Here is a 19,419-nt window from a genome sequence, read left to right on the forward strand (position 1 = left end):
TGATGATGCGAGGCTTTTTAAAAATTGAAAAATAACAAAGCATTGGTTTCATCGGTTAGCTCTCTTCCTGCAGGGGCCTGGATTGGCGCCGTACCGGTCTGGGTCACGGGTTCAAACCCAGCAGGCAGCTCGTGGAGCATGAAAGTGCTTGGCCAGCAGGATGTGGTACAGTGAGTCGTGTGACATAGCTCAGGCGGGTTGCTGATAAGACACCACGCTCTGTCCCAGACACCACTAGCACCATTGGTGGGTGTCACGTGGTACTCGTGGCAGCCAAGTCAGAGTCTCAATGGGTCGAGAACTCTCTGCCTTCTCCCTAGAGGTGGCGTCTCACCCAGGCATGCCTGACACCCATCCACGGAGCCCTGGTGGGGAAGCCGGCATCCCTGATCTGTGCATTCGTAAGGAAAAGCAAAGGACGTTAACAAAACAATCCAGCCGAGCGTCTCTTTCAATGTTGTTTCCAACCCTGTCTGTAGGCATTCTCCTTGCCATTTCTGGGTCTTGTCTCTCGTAACTGTCCCTGAGAGCATGCTGCCGCAGGGCTGCTCCCTGCAATAAATACACAGCTGCGGCACTCCGGGGAAAAGGGTCGGCGTGGGAAGGGCAGTTGGCGTCCAAGCAGGCCGCTGCTTTGCATGCCATAAGCACACAGGCCTCCTTTGCAGACGTGCCAAGGGCCCGCCAATAATACGAACCCGGCATACCTTAGAAAGCAGGCTCATCTGGGCCTCAGAACGTCACTGGTCCCTCGGAACCATCCTCAAGGGTTTCTCGCGGAGTCCACAGTGATCAGTTCTTGGCCCACTGTTCTTAACACCTTCATCGATGACCTGGAGGAAGATACACCATCACCGAGCAGTGTCGCAGTTGACACACAAAATGGGGGAGTGGGAAATAACTGCAGAGCTGAGCGAAATGAATTGTTAGGTCTGCTCAGCACAAGTGAACAGTGTGTGTATTTTACTGTGGATAAATATCAGACTACACCCAGGGGCCAAGACCATGAGCTTGCTCACGGGATGGGGAGAGGGCTGTATCTTGGGGGGGCTGACTGGGGAAAAAAGTGTGGTTCATGATGGATAATCAGCAGAACACACGCTCTCCTTGTGAGAGTAGCCTAGGGACTAGTGCCTCCTGCAAGGCACATGCAGGGAATCTTGAGGAGGCGGAGAGATGCCATTCTACCTGTGTCCGGATGCGGCACCCACAGTGCCAGAAAGATGCCGATAAATTGAAGAGGGTTCCAAGAAAAGCCACGAGAATGACGGAAGGATCAGAAAACCTGCCTGATGCAAGGAGCTCAATCTATGTCCTTTGTCCGGGAGGAGGTAAGTGGGGGAAGGGGACATGGCTACAGTCTGTAAGTCCCTGCGTGGGGAACCCCTGCCAGATCCCGAGCTCTGCGATCCAGCCGGGAAAAGCTCAGCACGGCGCAATGGCTGGAAGTTGAAGCCAGGCAAAGTTAGACTGGAAATAAGGAGTGGCTTCTTGACAGGGCGGGTAATTAACCATTGGAAGGGCCCTCGGAGGTTTGTGTCGGATGCTCCATCACCGGCCACTTTGAAATGGAGCTTGGCTGTTCTTCCCAAGGCTCTGCGCTAGGAATATTTCCCAGGAAGCCTGTGCCAGGTGATTTCAGTGGCCCCTGCTGACCGTGGTGTCTCTGCCACTGAACTGCAAGCAGTCAATGAGAGCGCTTCTGACAGCGACGATTCTCTCCGGGATGCAGCCAAGGGAAGCATGGGATTGGAACAGCTCCCCACGCACCAGCTCTGGTCAGATCTACCCTAGAAAACAAACCCAGCCCCTGGCTGAGCTCTACCCTGCTGGTCCGCCTCGCTGCCTCTGCCTCTTTTCGCTGCACCGGATCTGCCTTTTCCACCGGTGCCCATCCGCCCCCGGCATGATGTTCTTCCAGACCACCCGTCGCAGGCCCCAGCCAGCGCCATCCACCCCTGGCGGCACGCAGGCCCGGCGAGAAACAGAACCTCGGCCCCAAAACAAAGAGAGCCCCAGAGGATCGTGCACGCTCCGTGTTTCACGGGGGAGAGGGGGCGTTAGTCTGATGGCAGACGAATCCGTGTCTAGGCTTCGTGGGCTGGACGGCTTATGCCCAGGTAGATGTGAGTCGTCGAGAGGCCACAGCACTTCTTGTCACCCCAGGTGTGTGAGTGCAGGGTGTCAGGCGGCTCCTCCTCCCGCTCTTGCAGGTGCTGCTGCTTAGGAAGAAGGCTCCCAGTTCGGGCCCTGCTGGGCCGGGCTACCCCACCCTTCAACGCCTGGGGGGAGGCGCAGGAGCCTACAGCTGCAGGCAGGCACGGGCCCGCTCTGCAGTGCGGCGCGTCGGCCAGCAGGTGGCGCTGTGCGAGGCTATAAATGAGCCGGGCTGCCCGCGGGCCGCATTCAGCCCCGGGAGGCCTCGAGGGCGGGGCTTCCTCTGCGCCCCAGCGGCTGCTCGCCTCCCCCAGGCCTGCACGTGGCCAAGGTAAGAGGGGGCCACTTTGCTGCTGCTGTAGTGGCCCGGGGGCCAGCTGCAGCCAATGCACCTTGCAACTGCCCCCCCCCTTGCATTTGCCTCTTCCATGGCTGTTCCCCAGGCCCCTGTGCTTAGCGCGGTTCTGTGCCCCTCCCTTTTCCAAATACCCTGGGCTCACCCCCAGAGCAGCAGCGCGGCCAGCCCTAGGCATGCTCCCTGCATTGCACTCCCTTACTCCGTGCAGCCCTTGCCTGGCTTTGCAAGCCCCCCCTGGATGGGCAGGAGGGGGAACGGGGAGGCAACATTGTCCAGGATTGTGCTGAGCTGGCTCAGCCCAAACGGCAGGTTTCCCCCAATTCAGCAACGGTGCGGAGCCCAGAGCAACCGGTCTGCCCTTCCCGCAGAAGGGGGAGAAGGGGTGCAGTTCCGTGGGAGGGGGGAGTAGTTAACTGAGCATCGGGGTCTGAGGGGGGCCTTTTAGAGGAGTATGACACCAGTAAGCGCCAACCCCCGGCACTGGTTAAAGCTGCCCTAGGCTGTGTCTACACTGGCGCGATCTCGCGCAAAACCGGCCGTTCTTGCGCAAAAACTTGCTGCCTGTCTACACTGGCCGCGTGTTCTTGCTCAAGTAAACTGACGTTCTAGTGTATAAAATCAGGGCTTCTTGCGCGAGAACTCTCCCGCTCAGGAAGAAGCCTCTTGCGCAAGAGCTCTTCCAGAAGAGGCCAGTGTAGACAGGCAACATGAATTTCTTGCGCAAGAAAGCCCTATGGTTAAAATGGCCATCGGAGCTTTCTTGCGCAAGAGAGCGTCTACACTGGCACCGATGCTCTTGCGCAAAAGCACATGCCCGTGCAGACGCTCTCTTCTGGCAGAGTTTTTGCAGAACTCTTCCGCGAAAGAGTTTTTGTGTGAGAATGCGCCAGTGTAGACGTAGCCCCAGTGTTGATCCTAGGGATTTTAGCATATAGACGTTGAAACGATTAACCCATAAGCCTGGGTTTGTCGGTTAATCCAAATGACTATGGCACTCTCCTTGCTGTCTCTGTGTCAGAGGCTCTCTTGCAGGCGGCAGCCAGGCAGTTCATGCAGGGAACCAATTTTTAAACCAGTTTCCTTTGCCAACTGGCTCCTCCTACTACTTGTGCTGCTGCCTCTGATACAGAGGCAGCAGCACAGGGTGACGGGAGGGGGGGGAGGGCTGGGAGTGCACTGGCTTCTGGCCCCACTCCCAGAGAGCATTTCGTAACCACATAACTGCTAAAAACGGATGCGGCTACACGGTTCCTCAAATAACCGATCTCTAACGTCCCTGCTGGGGTTGTAAAAGCGGAACCGTTGAAGATGAATCGATAAGCTTCTGGTAACTGGTTTCCGTTACACGCTGGCTCCCGGGGAGCCGGCGTCGCTGCAGGCTGTGCACTATAAAAGTTATGCTGTAGAGCCCAGAGTGCAGCCGGCTCCCCGGGAGAGGGACTGGCTGCTCTGCAGGATAGAGCTGATACTTAAGTTTTACACTGCAAAGCCTTCAGGGCTTAAATGGTTTTTTTTTTTTTTTTTTTGCATCTCTATTTGATGCCTGGTTTTCCAGTGGCGGCAGGGGCAGATCAGAGCAGAGGGGGAGCGTGGCCCCACTGCACCCGTGGTTTTTACAAAGGTGGGCGGGGCTCAGAGCCTGTTCCCGAGGGCGTGGGGCTGTCTGTGTGTCTGCAGGCAGCTGTGCAAGATGCTCAAAGTGTGGGGGGAGGGGTGCTGTGTGAGCAAAGCAGGGGCAGGTGGCTCCAGCGACCGGTGGGGGACACCAGGCAGGGAGGGCTCTGAATTACTACAGACAATGCTTTCTCAGGATGGGCCCTTCTGACCTTCAGTTCTGCAAGTGGAGATGTGTGGCAGGCACCTCATTAGCTCCCTTCCGAGCGGAGGAAGCTCACATCCCATTCCTGCTCTGGGACTTCATTAAACTTCCCCTCTGGTTATGCTCCGGGCCAGGTGTCCCTGCCTCTGTCATCAAGTATCTTCCTCCACTTCCTCCTCCTTGCACTGCTCTCCTGCAAAAACCCGCAAGCCTTGGCAGAGCAGGTCATGCCTCAGGATCTATTGCAACAATTCAGCACCTGCCAGTCTCATAGAAATGCCCAGCTAGAAAGGATTGTGAGCCGCCCTCTCCCTGTCCTTTTCCCTGCCCTGATGTGGGACCAAAGAAATCCAAACCGTCCTCATAGAATTATAGAATACTAGGACTGGAAGGGACCTCGAGGGGTCATCGAGTCCAGTCCCCTGCCCTCATGGTAGGACCAAGCACCATCTAGACCATCCCTGATGGACATTTATCAGTTGAGAATTCCACTGCCTCCCTAGATAACCTGTTCCAATGCTGAACTCCCCTTCTTAGAGTGAGAGCTTTTCCTAAGATCTAACGTCCGTCTCCTAGCTGCAGCCCCTTGCTTCTGGTCTTACATGTGGTAGGCTGTATGGGCGTGATCCCCATTGTGTAGCTAGGGAAACTGAGGCACTGGGAACTGAGGGAGCTTACCCAGAGCAGAGCTGGAAAAGGTTACACGGTTAATGGGTTGCCCAGTAAGTATTAACGTTAACAGCATGCTTACCTGGTAACCGGTTAAGTGGAGGGCTGGGCCGCGCCAGTCTGGCGCAGGCTTCCCAGCCGCGGTAGGCATGCTGAAGCAGCCCTGCCCATATAGGGCTCAGCTGGAGGGCTCCTCTCATCCATGGTGGGATAGATGGCAGGACTCCTGGCTTGGGGGCCCTTCTGTCCTCCATGGTTATCATGGGAGAGGTAGCTCAGTGGTGTGAGTGTTGTCTTGCTAAACCCAGGGTTGTGAGTTCAATCCTTAAGGAGGCCATTTAAGGATGTGGGGCAAATCTGTCAGGGATGGTAATTGGTCTTGCTTGAGGGCAGAGGACAGGACTCAATGACCTCTCGAGGTCCCTTCCAGTGCTATGAGCTAGGTATATCTCCATATAGTAAGATAGGTTAAACAATTAACATTACAGCGTTTAAGCAGTCAGCTTGTAATGGGTAGTTCCATTCCTAACCCAGTGCGGGCTTTACACAGGGTGAGTAGCCCTGGTGAAGTCAGCAGCGCTGCTCCGGGCGCATGCAGATGAGTTTGTGTGCGATCCTTTGCAGGATCAGGGCCTTAGCTTGGTTGCATTCTGTGGATGGTTGGGTCCTTAGAGCAAGGGTAGAACCGGGTTATTTCTTTCTGACCAGCGTGTGCTACGTTAGAGGCCTTTTCCTCGGGCTGCGGTTTAACTTTTTGGCAGATTTGTTTTATCGCTGACAATGCGCCAGCTCAGTTTCTGAGGTGTTCAAACAGGCCCAGCTAAGAAAGAGCGCAGGAAAGGCCTTGGGATGGCTGGTGTCTGTATGCAGAAGTTGTGGGGAGAGAGACTCATTTGAAAAATGACCCCCCATCTACCAGCATTTAGGCAGGGGAAGAATTTTAGTTGTGTGAGAAGGTGTAATAGTTTCAGACACCTGGTGGCTGGAAGGGAGCCTCACCTGATATAAACTGTTGTCCTGTATATCTGGAGACTCGAATATTAAACCCCAAGACTAGTTAGACCCAAAGTGTTTCGATCCTCGGGAGACTCAACCGAAAATCCCAGAGCCGTGCCAAAAAGTAACTCTCATACATACTCTTTGCAGGGTCAGGGCTTTAATTGTCATAAGGGGTAGAGAATTGTACTTTATAGCCCAAGTTATCAAGAACGCTGCACCGTCAGCTGGAGTCTGATGTTCACTTTCACGTAAAGATCTGGCTGCTGCTTTTAGTGCCTAAATAAGCACTAGACGTCTGTGGAAGTGCAGCCCTAGAGGAGTCTAAAAGCATCATTCCTGACTAGTGGCTTTTTAAAGCCTTTTACTTTGTGGCCGTTCAGTGGCTGGTTAATTTGTAGACAGAGAATCCCAGGGCTGGAAGAGACCTCAGGAGTCATCGAGTCCAGCCCCCTGCCCAAAGCAGGACCAACCCAACTCAATCAACCCAGCCAGGGCTTGGTCAAGCTGGGACTTAAACACCTCTAGGGATGGAGATTCCAGCCCCTCCCTAGGGAACCCAGCCCAGTGCTCCCCCCTCCCCCCGGGAAATAGCACAGAGGCAGCAGTGTGCGGGGGAGGGAGGTAGTTGGCTCGGAAGGAGCTGGACGTGCAGGGAGCTGGCTCCCCGCATATACCGGCTCCCGTCTGCCCGCTCCCATCTCTCACTGCTGTCTCTCTATCAGAGGCAGGGGGTGGAGAGGCAGCTCCGTGGGAGCCAACTTTTAAGCCAGCTCCCCACAAGCACCAATCATCCCCCCCCCCCACTGTGCCTCTGTGGGAGGCAGCAGGGGGGCAGGCGGCTCCCCAAGAGCTGGCGCATGCAGGGAGCTGGTTTAACAGTTGGCTCCCCACATGTGCCAGCTCCTGCGTCAGGGTAGCGGTGGAGCAGAGCTGTGTGTAACCAGAGGGTTAACCAAAGAGCCCGGTGCATCAGTTAACTGTGTACTCAGCTACACGTTCACAGCTCTACTCTCGATCGGAGACAGCGGGGGGAGATGGGGGGGGCGAGGGGAGGCAGCGGTTCCAGTTCACCTGGGGCTTGTGGGGAGCTGGCTTGAGAAGGGACTTATGGTAGGTGAGGTGGGGGAGGAAGTTTGGGGGAAGAGGCTCTGTTATTTAATTAGTCCCCTTCGTTTTTCAGTCCTGCAACAGGGAGCCAGGAAATCTCTTGGCTTCTGGTCTGGAACGTTCAGTCGAAAAGCCCAGGGCGTGGCTAACTGGCATGCGCCAGCCTTGCCTTGCTGCAGGCCGGGTGCGGGCTGAGGAGCGTTGGTAGTACTGGGAGTTTGGAGGGTTAGTACTAGTCTGCTGGGTGAATGACAAGCTCATTAGCAGAGGAGTGGGGGCCCCTGTGCTAATGTGGGATTCACACCTGCAGGGCCATGCACTTCCGGCGTGACCATGGGCAGGCGACTTAGTGCCCACAATATTCCCACAATATTCCCACAATATTCTTGCCAGCAAGTTAAGGGATTGTGGATTGGATAAATGGACGGTAAGATGGATAGAAAGATGGCTAGAAGGCCGGGCCCAGCGGGTAGTGATCAATGGCTCGATGTCAGGATGGCGGTCGGTTTCTAGCGGAGTGCCCCAAGGTTCGGTTCTAGGACCGGTTTTGTTCAATATCTTTATTAATGATCTGGATGAGGGGATGGATTGCACCCTCAGCAAGTTTGCAGATGACACTAAGCTAGGGGGAGAGGTAGATACGCTTAAGGGCAGAGATAGGGTCCAGAGTGACTTAGACAAATTGGAGGATTGGGCCACTAGAAATCTCATGAGATTCAACAAAGACAAGTGTAGAGTCCTGCACTTGGGACGGAAGAATCCCAAGCACAGTTACAGGCTGGGGACCAACCAGTTAAGTAGTAGTTCTGCAGAAAAGGACCTGGGGGTTACAGTGGATGAGAAGCTAGATATGAGTCAACAGTGTGCCCTTGTAGCCAAGAAGGCTAATGGCATATTAGGATGCATTAAGAGGAGCATTGCCAGCAGATCCAGAGAAGTGATTATTCCCCTTTATTCGGCTTTGGTGAGGCCACATCTGGAGTACTGTGTCCAGTTCTGGGCCCCCCACTACAAAAAGGATGTGGACGCATTGGAGAGGGTCCAGTGGAGGGCAACCAAAATGATTAGGGGTCTGGAGCATATGACCTACGAGGAGAGGCTGAGGGACTTGGGTCTGTTTAGTCTGCAGAAGTGAAGAGCGAGGGGGGACTTGATAGCAGCCTTCAACTTCCTGAAGGGAGGTTCCAAAGAGGATGGAGAGAGGCTGTTCTCAGTGGTGACGAATGGCAGAACAAGGAGCAATGGGCTCAAGTTGCGGTGGGAGAAGTCCAGGTTGGATATTAGGAAAAACTATTTTACTAGGAGGGTAGTGAAGCACTGGAATGGGTTCCCTAGGGAAGTAGTGGAGTCTCCATCCCTAGAGGTGTTTAAGTCTCAGCTTGACAAAGCCCTGGCCGGGTTGATTTAGTTGGGATTGGTCCTGCCTAGAGCGGAGGGCTGGACTTGACGACCTTCTGAGGTCTCTTCCAGTTCTATGATTCTATGATAAGGGGATGGTTGGATGAAATAACATGATCTTGGTAACTAATTGACCATTCATTATAGGGAACTTTCTGGGTGTCTGGCTGGTGAGTCTTGCCCACATGCTCAGGGTTTAGCTGATCGCCATATTTGGGGTCGGGAAGGAATTTTCCTCCAGGGTAGATTGGCAGAGGCCCTGGAGGTTTTTCGCCTTCCTCTGTAGCATTGGGCACAGATCACAGCTGAAGGACTCTCTGCATGTTGGGGCCTTCAAAGTATTTGAAGGCTTCAATATCTGAGACATAGGTGAGAGGATTATTCTAAGAGGGGTGGGCGAGATTCTGTGGCCTGCACTGTGCAGGGGGTCAGACTAGATGATCATAATGGTCCCTTCTGACCTTAAAGTCTATGAGTCTATGAGTGCCTCAGTTTCCCAGCTCACCCGTGGGGATGCTGGCGGTGCCTTGCCCCCCAAGGGCTTGTGAGGCTGCAAACATTGAGGAGTTGGGGCTGCCCGATGCCACAGGAGTGGGAGCCAGAGGAGGAGCGAGCTTTAAACTGGGCTTTTCCGTAAGGCATTAGGCCCCTACATTCCAGTGCAGTTCAAGGAGACTCTAACGCCTCTGGGCTCCTCTGGCAAAGCCCAGCCATAGCCAGAGCCAGGTCGGGGGAATTGAGGTCACCAGTGCCTGAGCTCGCTTTGGGAAGGGCCCGGAGAGGAAGTGGTTCCAGTCACTCGTGTGGCCGGGCGTGCAAACCCCTTTGAAGAGTCCTTCCAGCCCTGCCCCTCTGCGACCATACAGCCAGTCGCCGTGGGGACGTTAACTGTGCAGCAGGGAGTCAACTTGCCCCCTGGGGCCAGAACAGCCTGAGGCTGTTTGAGGGCCGAGGGTGGGTGCCAGCCAGCTTGGGAGCAACCCGTGTTTGCTGCCTTCCCATGGGCGTTCTGCCCACTGGCACGGTGACCGCCACCCGGGCGTTAGGCCTCGCTGCTGAAGCCAGAGCTTAGAACAGGCGGCTTCCTGCGGTCTGTAAAGCTGCAGGAGTTGAAGCCACCCGCTCTGGCGGCAGGATGAAAGTCCGACCCTGTCCGGCCCTGGAAAAGCCCTCTCCATCCTTCCCTTCCTCCCGCGCTCATTGCATCGGAGCTGCATAGATTACAAAGCCAGAAGAGGCCCACGCGATCATGTGTTCTGACGCCTTCTTGCCTGCCCAAGGCTATGGAGTCCCACCCCATGATCTCAGGGAGGCTGCCCCCGAGGCGCGTCCAAAGAGGCTGGGATTAGGAGGACTTGCCATGTGGTTTCTCCTTCCACCGCTCCATGCCCTACCTCTGGGATCTTGGCAGGGAGAAGCTCTCTGGGCAGCTGCCCATCAGCTAAGTGGAGCATTTTAGTCCCCAGAGCTATCGGTCCTCTGCTGCCAAACTAGCTTAATTAATTTTAATGAGTGTACACACACACACACACACATTAGCATACCAAAAAGGGACTGGCAAGTCGAAGTAGGGAAGTGGGGTCGCTTCTGTGCCCTGCATTGGTAAGCTCTGGTGGCCACACATCCAGAGAGAGGGGGAAATCCTGGGGAGAGAGGAGGCACAGAAAGGGATCTAGCGACTGGAGAACAAGCCGCGTGGCAGAGCTCAACCCAGGCAGCTTGTGGAAGTGGAGGCAGAGAGGCGAGTTGATCGCTGCCTGGGTTGAGCGTTCCTCAACCAGTGGTACCAGTACCCTGTGGGGTACCCGAGAGAAGTCAACACAACTGAAATTAGGAGAAAACTGAATTTTTGGTTTTAAGTTTTACAGCGTTTTATTATTTTTGTACTTTTTACACCCAAAAATTTCATTGTCCGCCCGGCTACGATTAAGTTGTTGAAACAAATGTGTTGCAATGGTAGAAAAAATTGCGTGTGTCTGAAAGCTGTAGGTACTGGGGGGACTTTATAAAAAAAGGTTGAGAAACACTGGTGTAGACAGTTGCTTGTGCCATAAGGTCTGAGGCTGGGGACAGAGTCCGTCTTGCTGACAGCGGCACAAGAGCCAGCGCCTGGAAGTGGAGAAGTAAGAGGCAGTTTCTGAGCAGGGAGGGTAATTAAACATCGGAACAGCTTCCCAGGGGACTTGTGAGCTCGCCATCGCTTGGAGTTGACCATTAGATCTTATATTTTGTAGAAAGCTATCTGGCAGAAACTCTACGGCCTGGCTATGCTGGCAGTCTGGCTGGATGGGTATGGTGATTCCTTCTGGCCTTGGGGGTCTGTGAATCCTCCTGGTTATTCCCGCTCTTCACAAACTATGGAAAGAGCAAAACGCTCTGCATCGCTGTAGTGTGCTCATAACACTTGCCGCGGTGTATTAAATCAATGCCTACAGTGCACGCCCATGCTTCAGGGCTTCCGCTGGTCAGGAAGGAATCATTTTCTTCGATGCACGAGTGACCAGCTGTATTCTGGGTGGTGGTGGTTATCCTTGAAGCATCAGGATTTGGCCGCAGAGGGAGACGAGACAGCGTGCACTCTGAACGAATGTAGCAAACCCTCTATCTGATGTTTGATGAAGTGCTGTCTCTCTGTGTTGAACTGAAGGCCACATTTGGGGCGGGGAAGGATTTTTTCGGTATCCGATCAATGGGGATCTTTATCCGGTGGTTTGCCTCCTCCTGCACTGCGGGGCACCGATGGCTTGCGAGGATCATTTGGGCGCATCTTACCCCATCATTCCTCTCACCTCACCGATCACTGCAGGGACCTCAGGCCCAGGTGTGGCCTCGGTCTCCCCTTTTCTCACCCGGTGGCACAGGTTTAACCTCCGGGAGGCTGAAATGCTGTTGTGTCACCCAAGCTACTGGCTGACACTGAATGGTTTGTGTTGTACCAAAGGTCAGGCTATGAGCCAATGCTACTTCCTGGCCTTAACTCTATTTCTACTGGGACGCCATCTTCCTACGGCCCAGCTGCACCTTGCCCCCTTCTTTATTCTCTGAACTCTTCTCATTTTGTGCTAAGCGATTTGGCCCTGTTGTGCTGCTGCCCTGGGGGGCTGATTGCATCCATTAACCCCCCTCTCGATCAAGGAACATCCCCTTCGTGCCTGGCCCCTTTCTCAGCTCGAGTTCTTGCCTCCTTGCTTTTGACACACAACCAAATAGCCTCGTGATATCTGTCACCTCCTCCGTTCCCTTTGGATTCCTCCGTGGAGTCCTCCCTCTAACCTCCGCTTCACCTCTGGTCGCACGCTGAGTTTCCTCGAGCTTGCCGAAGACCTGAGCGCCCCAGGCCCCTGTGTCATCCTGCTGGGTGCCCTCTTCATCATTTCTCCGGCTCCTTGTATAGCCCTTATCTAATACGGATACAACCGTTGTCCTTAGCTGCGGATGACTGATTGGCGGCCAGCGTTCCCAGTAAGCCGGGAGCCGCTCGGGAGAGACTGCAATGCTGCTCACAGCTGGGTTTTGTGTTTCTATTGATGGTGCCCGACTGCACCTTCCTCGGTGCCTGTGGCAGAATTTATTCCGCACATGGATGGAAAAGATTAGAGGGAGCATTTTTTACAGCCATCACGTGTCTTGATTTTCTTGGCTAGAATGCGGTTAGGTCATTTCTGTTAGCAGAAGGCTTCCTGGTGTCCACACAGCCCCGTGGATCTATCCCAGAGTATTTAGGAGTCGCTCTGGATCCCTGGAATGATGTTGGTGTTAGAATACTGCCACTTGAGAACTGCTCTGGGGGGTCCCGTCCGAGGAACTCAAAGAGCGGTAAGGGCGTTAAGGAGTAGAGAGCCTCATCACGTGCCATTTGACAAGATGGGGAAACTGAGGCACGGAGCGGGAAAGGTGGTGTTAAAGCAGGAGGCAGAACCTGGGGCTGCTCACTTCCTGTCGTGCCCTCCGGTTGCAGGGCCAGCCTCGGGTCCTGCTGTCACATTTGGCCCCCGGGGAGCCTTGCTTGTGTTCCTGAATGTTAACGGGCCAAACTCAACCCCAGTGTAATTCGACTCGCGTCAGTGGAGATACACCCAGATAGAGAGCCAGACTGCTTACATGGCGGTGCTTTGATAGGGGGCCCGCCTGCCCATCTCACGCCCAGCTGGGGAGCGCTCAGCTGTCTGCTGAGGGAGAGGGATAGCTCAGTGGTTGGAGCATTGGCCTGCTAAACCCAGGGTTGTGAGTTCAATCCTTGAGGACACGATTTGGGGCAAAAATTTGTCAGGGGTGGTACTTGGTCCTGCTGTGAAGGCCTGGGACTGGACTCGATGACCTTTCAAGGTCCCTTCCAGCTCTAGCAGATAGGCATCTTCATTAATTAATATGCAGTTAAACAGCTCACGGAGGTTCTGACGCGGGCAGGTTTTGGGCTGGCTCCGGGGACGTGCCGGGCAGGCTTGCCGAGAGGCGGCGCGAAAGGACAAGGCTGGACATGACGCATCTTCTAAGAGCCAGCGCGGCTGAGAGAGGTGCAGCCGGTTGTTTTGCAGGACAGTGGAGTCTGCTGCTGCCTTGGGGCCTGCACCCAGCCCTGCTGTCTCCGCCTAGTCCGAATACGTCCACGCTGTGCTCAGGCCCAGGGGCAGCGGGTGAACGGAGCGCTGAGGGAAGCAAGCCTCCAGCCTTGCCCCCCTGCCACCCAGGGCCCATGGGAGCCAAGCCCCCCCCCCCCCCGCCACGGAGGGGCAGGTCGTATCTCCCCCAGCGGGCGATGCGCGGCCCCAGCCTTCCCCCTTCCAGCCAGAGGCATGGGGGGGCGGGAACGGGTGGCACTAAGCCCCAGTCTGTGCATGGGCAGACGCAAGGCCGGCGGGTGAAGGCTGGAGACAAGGCCGGGTGTCGTGCAGCCCCAGTCTGTGCATGGGCGGGAGGCAAGGCCGGGTGTCGTGCAGCCCCAGTCTGTGCATGGGCGGGAGGCAAGGCCGGGTGTCGTGCAGCCCCAGTCTGTGCATGGGCGGGAGACAAGGCCGGGTGTCGTGCAGCCCCAGTCTGTGCATGGGCGGGAGGCAAGGCCGGGTGTCGTGCAGCCCCAGTCTGTGCATGGGCGGGAGGCAAGGCCGGGTGTCGTGCAGCCCCAGTCTGTGCATGGGCGGGAGGCAAGGCCGGGTGTCGTGCAGCCCCAGTCTGTACATGGGCGGGAGGCAAGGCCGGCAGGTGAGGGCGGGAGGCGAGGCCGGCGGGTGAGGGCGGGAGGCGAGGCCGGCGGGCGAGGGCGGGAGGCAAGGCCGGCGGGCGAGGGCGGGAGGGGAGGCAAGGCCGGCGGGCGAGGGCGGGAGGGGAGGCAAGGCCGGCGGGCGAGGGCGGGAGGGGAGGCAAGGCCGGCGGGTGAGGGCGGGAGGGGAGGCAAGGCCGGCGGGTGAGGGCGGGAGGGGAGGCAAGGCCGGCGGGCGAGGGCGGGAGGGGAGGCAAGGCTGGCGGGCGAGGGCGGGAGGGGAGGCCGGCGGGCGAGGGCGGGAGGCGAGGCCGGCGGGCGAGGGCGGGAGGGGAGGCGAGGCCGGCGGGCGAGGGCGGGAGGGGAGGCGAGGCCGGCGGGCGAGGGCGGGAGGGGAGGCCGGCGGGCGAGGGCGGGAGGCGAGGCCGGCGGGCGAGGGCGGGAGGCGAGGCCGGCGGGCGAGGCCGGCGGGCGAGGGCGAGGGCGGGAGGCCAGGCCGGCGGGCGAGGCCGGCGGGCGAGGGCGGGAGGCGAGGCAAGGCTGGCGGGCGAGGGCGGGAGGGGAGGCCGGCGGGCGAGGGCGGGAGGCGAGGCCGGCGGGCGAGGGCGGGAGGCGAGGCCGGCGGGCGAGGGCGGGAGGGGAGGCGAGGCCGGCGGGCGAGGGCGGGAGGGGAGGCGAGGCCGGCGGGCGAGGGCGGGAGGGGAGGCCGGCGGGCGAGGGCGGGAGGCGAGGCCGGCGGGCGAGGCCGGCGGGCGAGGCCGGCGGGCGAGGGCGGGAGGCCAGGCCGGCGGGCGAGGCCGGCGGGCGAGGGCGGGAGGCGAGGCCGGCGGGCGAGGGCGGGAGGCGAGGCCGGCGGGCGAGGCCGGCGGGCGAGGGCGGGAGGCGAGGCCGGCGGGCGGGGGCGGGAGGCGAGGCCGGCGGGCGGGGGCGGGAGGCGAGGCCGGCGGGCGAGGCCGGCGGGCGAGGGCGGGAGGCCAGGCCGGCGGGCGAGGCCGGCGGGCGAGGGCGGGAGGCCAGGCCGGCGGGCGAGGCCGGCGGGCGGGGGCGGGAGGCGAGGCCGGCGGGCGGGGGCGGGAGGCGAGGCCGGCGGGCGGGGGCGGGAGGCGAGGCCGGCGGGCGAGGGCGGGAGGCAAGGCCGGGTGTCGTGCAGCCGCAGTCTGTGCATGGGCGGGAAGCAAGGCCGGCGGGCGAGGGCGGGAGGCGAGGCCGGCGGGCGAGGGCGGGAGGCGAGGCCGGCGGGCGAGGGCGGGAGGCGAGGCCGGCGGGCGAGGGCGGGAGGCGAGGCCGGCGGGCGGGGGCGGGAGGCGAGGCCGGCGGGCGAGGGCGGGAGGCGAGGCCGGCGGGCGAGGGCGGGAGGCCAGGCCGGCGGGCGAGGGCGGGAGGCCAGGCCGGCGGGCGAGGGCGGGAGGCGAGGCCGGCGGGCGGGGGCAGGAGGCGAGGGCGGCGGGCGAGGGCGGGAGGCAGACCTGCCCTGCGCACGGCTGGGGAAGGGGTGTGAACGGGCGGCGCACGGCCCCAGCCGGACGCGAGGGTGGTGGGGAGAGCAGGCAGCCTGTGGCCCTGGCCTTCCCTAGCCCCATTTGCAGCACATGAGTGAGAGTGGGGAGCACGCAGCTTCAGCCGTCCCCAGCCCAGCTAGAGCATTGGGGGGCAGGGGTAGCAGGCAGCCCTAACTTTCCTTGGCCCTGTCTGGCCCATGGGGGGAGGGGTGGACCCAGTCTTCCCCAGCCCTGGGGAGCAGCACCCAGCTCTACCTCCCTGTCCTGGGGGGAGGCACAGGGAAGGGGGGGGCGGGCAGCGCTGGCCGTTGGGGAGGGCACTGCCTCCCCCTGCTTCTTGTACCCACTGCCTCAGTGGGAGGCGGATGCCTCGCTGGGAGCCAGTATTGTCAAGTGGACAACACACTGACCGAGGATGTAGGAGACCTGAGTCCTGTTCCCAGCTCTGCCACTGGTTTGCTCGGTGACCTCGGGCAAGTCTGTTCGCCGCCCTGTGCCTCAGTTTCTCCAACTGTGAAATGGGGCTATTGCTACTGGCCCCCTTTGTAAAGTGCCCAATGAGCTACCGATGAAAAGTGCCACATAAAAGCTGGGTCGTCTTTTTAACTCCCTTGCGGATCGCAGCCGTGAGCCAGAGAGAGTGGGAGGTCATCCAGTTAGCAGATCCTGGGGGCGGCATCCTCCCAGCAGGCAGAAAGGTCAAGTAGCCAAGCTTTTACTGCTTGGAGCTCGTAGGAGCATCCTCCAAAGGCCACTGAGCTCATGGCAACGGCTCCCAAGGGACATAAGAGGCTTGGAGCAGGGTCTCACATTGATACTTAGCGGCATCACAAAACCAGGGAGCTGCTGTTGGTTGCTGGCAGTAAGTTGGGGATTTGGTTTTTTTTGTTTGTTTTTTTAATGAGCACAAATCTGATTGTGTTGGGGGAAGGGGAATTCTTTGGGAAACACAAAATCCCTGCAGGAATCCGGGCCTGTGAAAGCAGCGAGAGGCATTGCAGCCCCTTGGGCTGGCCTAGCAATTAACTGGGACTTATGGGGGCTGTGCCAGGCTCTGCCACTGATTCATCGTGACCATGGGACAGTCACTTCACCCCTCCGTGCCTCAGTTTCCCCAGCTGTGAAATGGGATGAGGAAGCACTTAGCAATCCTCTGACGATATGAAAGTGAAAGAAAAATATTATTTATTATTGCTGTCATCTGGATTTGTAAAAAAAAAAAGTTTCCTGCTTCAGAGCATAAGCCTGCCCTGTAACTTGTGGGGGTTAGGACGAGACTTTTTAGCGGCTCACATTGGCTTGTGCTGGAGCTAGCTGCTGCCAGCGTCAGGATGCCAAAATAGATGGACCCCAGGGCTGATCTGGAATGGAGATTGCTTTATGCATCACACGACTGCCACGAAAGACACGTTAATTACTTTGCAGACACCACACGCAGCTGAGCCGGTGAGGAGTCGTTAACCCGAGCGCATTCCTATCCTGCCACTGGGATGCTGATCCGCACCTTGTTCCGCGGATGGCCCTTGTGGGTGTCACGGGGCTGCCTGCGGCGGGAAGGGCTAACCAGGGTGAATGAAACTAGCGGGACCCGGCTTTTGCTGGCCTGTCACCCCATCAGGATGTTGGAGTTCTTCCGTGGCAAGGTGGCACCTGTTTCTTCATTGGTCGTCCGGGTCTTTGGGTTTCATCCTGCGGTTGGGTGAGGATCGACCTGCCCTTCCCAGATGGGTGAATGAGAAGCTGTTTCCAGTAGGGATGTACGTGGTTCACTGGTAAGCCTCACCGTTGCTGGATGAAACTTACCGGTTGTGGTTAACCCAAGAGTCCCGGAAGTGGCGGGGCCTCAAACGGAAGGGGCGGGGCCAGCATGCTCCGGAGCCCCTTTGCCCCACTCCAGGTTCCCCCTAGGCGCCCATGCCCCTGGCGGTGGGTGGAGACTCCCCGTGCTCCCCCACCCCCAGACCAATCAGGGCTTGGGGGCGGGGGATCGCGTGAAGTCTCCTCCCGCCATGCCAGGAGCGCATGGCGCTTCAAAGCCGTGTGCTCCTGACAGGGTGGGAGGAAACTTCGTGCACTTAATGGTGCCTAATTGGCCAGGGAGCAGGGAGTGGCATGGCCTCCGCGGGCCGGATGAAGCCTCTTGGCAGGCCAGATGTGGCCCGTAAGAGACCCTTTTGCCCACCCCTGAGATAACCGGTAGGGGCTGGAGCAGCTCCCCACCCGTCCCATGGAGCCCACTGCAGGCAGAGCAGCCCCTGTCCGTGGGTGGGCCCAGGCCGGGTGGCATGCTGTAGGCAAGGCTTGCTCTGGCCAGCCCCTGTCCATGGTGGGCCTACCCGGCCCCTGCAGCTGCAGGTTATACACTGGCTCCTTGGCTACAGGCTGGCAGCCTCTGCCGGCCCAACTCCTGGGAGGGCTTTGCTGGGGGCTCTGCATTATAAAGCTAATTTAAGCTCTGTGCCGTGGAGCCTGCAGTGCGTATAACCGTCTACCCGCGAGGACTTTTAGCAGTTACATGGTTGCATTGTTAAATGCTGCCTTACATCCCTACTTTCCAGTGAGGTGTGGGGTTACCTACAAGTCATGATGGGGGGAATGCTGCAAACCACTGCGTTAGGGAGACGGTGTGTACCAATGGTTAGAGCACTTGACCAGCGCTCAAGAGATGTGGATTCTATTCCTGGTACTGGGTGACTGCAGCCAGGTTATTTCCCCTGCCTCAGTTTCCCCCTTTTAGATTGTAGACTTTTTAGAGAAAGGGACTGTCTGCTTGTACAGCACCTAACCCAATGAGGCCCTAATCTCAGAGGGGGCTACTGTAATACAAATAGATATTAGGACTCCTTGAGTATCTAAAGAGCGAGCTCTTAAAGGAATACTGTTCTGGTCAAAGTTGACAGCATCTTCCCCTCCCCCTGTACATTTAAGACCACCAGGAATGCACCGATGGGTTTATATCGGTAACAAATAAGCATCGCCCTGCATCCTGGCAGCACACACTTGGCAACATTGTGCTACAGCACGAACACCTGGAAGTGCAAACAGTCTAAACCAGGTTTCTTCACTGTCCTTTGTAAAAATGAAAGGTAGTGTGGACTAGTGGGTAGAGCACTGGACAAGTCCTCCCTGGGAGACCTGGGTTTACCACGTGGCCACTGTTGTATTAATTGAGATGGACTCTCTAGATCAAAGATGTTAACGTACCCACATCACTGTCCAACAGTAAACAGGGCTCTGTCCAGAGAGTACAGCCTGATGAATAGCCTGGCAAGTCCAGCTATTCATTCCAGGACTTTTAAGCCTTTACTAACGATGCAGAGAAGGGAAATCGGTTCAAGCCTTTGAAATGTGCCGTGTAGTGAAGTTCTGTTTTAACAGCACTCACAGTACCCTTGTGGTTAGCTGGCGAGAGTTCTTAGAAAGCAAATCCCTTGTCTGACCGTCTCCTACCTGGTATCAAGGTTGGTACTAACTGTCTTTTTTGGGGGGGGGGAGAGGGGAGGAGTTAGTGGAGCTGGTGCTGCTGCTGTCAGTCAGCAATTGTGCTCCTGCTCTGCTGATTTTCTCCCGAGTCTTCTTTTAAGGTCCCCCAGAGGTAATGAAGGTAGAACACGTCGTCCTGTCTTTATTTTGTTACCAGTTCCGCCTAATTTTCAACACACCCATTTGGGTTCATTGAGCAAGTCTGGCTTTTCTCTCTGTAACACGCCTTGAGATGAATCTGAAGGCCTTTTTCCTTCTGACTTGCTCAGTCTCTTCCTCTCTTGCATCTTTTCCCGTTGACATTGATTCTTTTAGGTGGTTTGAATGTTCCCACTTCTGTAGCGGCTACAGTTGTTGCTTCTGGTTAAAATGCTGAGGGGAAGATATTATAATAGTGCATCCGCGGGGTGTTTCTGCACCTACAAGAAGCTTGAAGTTTTCGACCTCTCCCAAGAGAACGGGTTCTCATTCGGGATGTTAGTGTCTAGTCGTTGAAACAATTAACCAATAAGCCTGGGCCTCTTTATCAGAGGCAGCAGGAGGGGAAGCAGGTGGGAGTCAGTGCTTCTGGGGAGCTGGCTTAAAAGCTGGTTCCCCGCGAGCGCTGTCTCTCGCCTTCCTCTCCCCCGTAAACGTATAACTGCTAAAATGTCAAACTGTTACACATGTACATACAAACACGCTAGTTCTCATGCCAGAACCGCGCCAGATTTCAGACTCTGCAGAGTATGGT

At 57.6% G+C, this 19,419-nt stretch overlaps 1 long non-coding RNA gene across 1 annotated transcript in view; it reads left to right on the forward strand.

The window, feature by feature from the left end:
- The first annotated feature begins 2,361 nt into the window (after nucleotides 1-2,361).
- The window catches only part of LOC142820474 (uncharacterized), a 37,555-nt gene continuing 20,497 nt past the window's right edge, over nucleotides 2,362-19,419 (forward strand). The window contains exon 1 of the long non-coding RNA XR_012897705.1: nucleotides 2,362-2,488. This is a non-coding gene — a long non-coding RNA (uncharacterized LOC142820474). The remainder of the gene's footprint in view (nucleotides 2,489-19,419) is intronic.

Source organism: Pelodiscus sinensis, chromosome 26 (genome assembly GCF_049634645.1).
Source record: "Pelodiscus sinensis isolate JC-2024 chromosome 26, ASM4963464v1, whole genome shotgun sequence".
Classification (NCBI taxonomy): domain Eukaryota; kingdom Metazoa; phylum Chordata; order Testudines; family Trionychidae; genus Pelodiscus; species Pelodiscus sinensis.